Genomic DNA, 4,049 nt, shown 5'->3' on the forward strand with positions numbered 1-4,049 from the left:
AATTTTTTTGAAAATGTTTTTTTTTTAATAACTTTTAATTCGCTTGATGGATTGATTCCAAAATCTAATCAGCTCCCAAACTTCGTAAGCCGCATCGAATTCCGCCTTAACAATCAAAATCGGTTTATTCGTTCAAGAGAAACCGTTAACGGAAGAATTGAAAAAAAAAAAAAAATTTCTAGTATTTTGGAAATTTCTCAAAAACAACTCGATACATCAATTTCAAAATTCGATCAGTTGTAGAATTCAATAGATCGCGTCGATTGCCAACTTAAGCGTCTCAATCGGATTATTCTCTCGAAAGATATCGTTGTAGAAAAAATGTTAAAAAACGTTATCTTTCGAAAACAAAGGCATACAAAAGTATTTCCGAGCTTCTTGAACTCGAAAATGTATCCACGTTTTTTTTTATCTGAAGGAGCTCGAAATGGGCGGGAAGTTGTAGGGCTGGCCCACAGGGTCGATCGACAGACCGATTTTTTTTTTTTTATATTTAACTCCATTCGAAAAATTTGATCAGATTTCAGTCTATTTAGACTATTTGACCTGTTTTTGATCTTTTACAATAATTTTAAGCTGTTTTCGACCTGTTATTCTAAAAAAACAATTGCGTTACAGGCAGACACAACTAGATTAATTCTTGAACTTTAAAAAATTTTAGATCTGAAAATTCGCAAAGACAAAACTGGATCAAATCGTCGACTTATAAAATTTTTATTTATCGGCAATATTTATAAAAAAAAACATTTAGTTACAGAATTGATTTTGTTCTGTTTACTATTCATTCAGTATCTTTTGTTTAAAAATGTCGGCAGTTAATGAAAGTTTTACAGCTTAATTTGTAATTGTCTTGACTGAATATTTATAGCATTGAAATAAAGTGATAGAATAACTCTTAAAATGTCAAAAAAAAATTTTCTTATTTACTGGATAAAATCGAAAATTTCTTGGCATTTGTCCTGTTTAGGAAATCCCATAAAATCCAGTAGATCTCATAAATTTTCATAGAATTTTTTGAGAATGAATAAGTTATATTAGAAGTGCTATAGTGAAGTATAGGACCATGTACATACAGCTATAAGAATCGATCAGATTTTTTAAGCAAGGAGATAACATAAAAATTCTTGGGACATCTTATTACGAAAGCGCATTAGTGTTTCAAATACTAAGAAAATTAAAATAAATTTATAAATCTCTTATTACTATTACGATTTATATTTTCAAAAAAATCCCGTGTTAGATCTACAAGCGGTTAATAACAGACTAAATTTAGTTTGTTTCCGAGTAAAAATCAAATTTGACGTCTGAAAAACCTGCAAAAAAGCGTATCAAATTAAAAATTTCCTATATTCACTCATATGTGCCAAACCCATAGAACGTTGCCGTTAATGGAAAAAATGCCGTAGGTTGGCCGATGTCTGACTTCAGTCGCTCGGCCAAGCATTGGCAATTAGTAATGGCCCAAACCTGATTAACTACAAGCAGCCGATTAATTTTTCATCAAGATAGGGTAGTCAATTTTTATTTAAATTTTTGGACGTATATGTTATGGTATTACTGGCTTCATATCGGTATATGACTTCCCGTACCGGAAACGACAGTCATACGATGGTGCCGATGGCTGGCCAATGAATGGTTACTTATAACTGGCCGATTATCGGTTCGCAACGTTAGGCCACTATTTGGTGAATCAGTGGCCCATGATTGATTCTTGTTAAATAAAAGAATCTACTTATCAATTATTAATCATTCAAATAACTAATTATTACAGTTTTATTTAATCAATAATTGTTTTTTAATGAAACTAAGTCTTAATTAATAAATATTTTAATTTTCCGATTTAAATTATTTACAAGTAACAATTAAAACATTTTTTAATTCGTTATTATTTGCAATCAACAACCGCTATTTTATAACTTAACTTATAAAAATTAATTTACTTAAAAACTAAGACATATATTTTATAAGTAAATGTCATTTTTAATAATGGTGGTAGAGCAAAATAATTCCATTGGGTTCTGAATAAATAATCCATTAAATTTAGTAAGTTTTATTTTTAAAAAATTATTAATTTTAATAAAAATAGTACAAAATTATTTTTGTTTTAAATAATCGATAATATTAATTGAATTACTCTTTACATTCCATAAAACCGAGTAGTTGTAGTAAAATGAATAAGTAGATCATTTAAAAGTATCAGTTTAACATTAGCAGGTTGTCCAGTAGCCAGCGTTCAAGCCCAGCAATCAGAAGAACGGCAGTTTGCGCCCAGAGCCCAGCAGAATTTTCACCAAGTTTTTTTCACATCATTTACCCCACTCGAATAGTTTAAACGTTGATGATTATGAATTTTATTAAGAAATTAGAAAAAGAAATTTTTTTTTAAATCTAATTTATTCGTTTGCTTGGCTGATTGATGGCTGCCATTAATCGGCCGATAGTCGAGCGCCATTAATGGCCCGAGGTTATCATTCTGACTATACGCCGTTTATCGGCCAATAAAAATTGCCATTGCTGAGCCATTAATCGACATTCTTGGCCCGGTAATGTCTCGATACAGGGCCGATTTCCAAACTTTGTATAGGAAAGTAAATTACCAATTAAAAATAAATTACTTCTGTACAAAGTGATAATAAAACCTATCCTACTTTATGCAACTTCCATCTGGAGCAATGCTTGTAATACCTCAATAAATAAAATAATAACAGTGCAAAACAAAATCCTTGGAAGTATAAGCCAAGCCAAACCAGATGAAACCAATGAAAGCATTAGAAAAAAAATTAAATATTCAAGACATTTCAAAAGACATATATGATCAAACAAACACCTTCTACAACGTTAGGATTAAAACCCACCAGATGCTGAAGAACGTAGGAATATGGGACAAAAATTCGGCACCATTTAAGATAAAACATAAATTACTTCATAGTCTACTACTATAAGAATATCAGAAAACATGTAAATACTGTAAATATTGTAAATAAAAATAATAGTTTTAAGTTAGTGTGTAAGTTAGATGTTAAGTATAAAAGAAATATATATGGGTTTTTTAAATTTTTTACCCGACCTTAAATCACAAAAAAAAAAAAAAATAAATCAATCAACACTAAAAATTCAAAACATAAATGTATTTGGTTAGTTTTTATTAAACGGGAACAAAATAAAACTATGCAAACATTGTAAAACCTGTATTACAAATAAAAAAAAAATAAAGAAAAAAAAAAATTTTTTCAAATGAAAAATCGGCAGCGCATTACGTTCTCATGGGCTTTTTATAAAATTTTTTACCTAATACAAACTTACATACTCTCAAGCAGTATTACTAAAATACATGAAACTACAAATATTATAAATTAATACAACAAATGTAACTGGTTAAACTGCGCACGCAATAGGTACAGAATAAAATAAAACTGTATAAATTCATGCTCTGTAAATATTCAATTGAAGAGCTCGAATATCTATTCACAACAATTTTTTCGAGCTCAAGGAGCGCGAAAATGGCGGGAAGGTATACACAGTAAAAAATATTGTGTTAAAATCAACACAATGTTCGTATTATTTTTTAACACAGATTATTTGTGTTGAATTTCAAGTAGGGGTAAGCGTGCGCGGGTGTGTACTTGTTTGCGCGAGGGTGTGTGTGAATGAGTTCGGGTACGTGTGTGTATGTGTGTGGGTAAGTGTGCGTAAATGTGTGGATAAGTGGACGCACGTATGCGGGTAAGTGTGTGTATGTGTGCGGGTAACTTGGCGCACGTATGCGCATGTGTGTTGGTAAGTGTGCGCGAGTGTGATGATAACTTTTAGCATAAAATTCTCTCCGTGTAAGTAACACTTTTAAAGTGATGAAGAGTAAATTGATTAAAAATTTTAAAGTAACACAAAGAATTGTGTTGATTTGATACAAAATAATTAACATAAAAATTTTAACACTGACCGTTTTTAACACAGATATATAATATTTTTTACGGTGTAGGGCTGGGCCGCAGGGTCAACCGATAGTCAGATCTTTCGTTCTAATGACGGCTGAAAATGTTTTTTATTCT

This window comes from Microplitis demolitor, chromosome 9 (genome assembly GCF_026212275.2).
Source record: "Microplitis demolitor isolate Queensland-Clemson2020A chromosome 9, iyMicDemo2.1a, whole genome shotgun sequence".
NCBI classification, from domain to species: Eukaryota; Metazoa; Arthropoda; class Insecta; order Hymenoptera; family Braconidae; genus Microplitis; species Microplitis demolitor.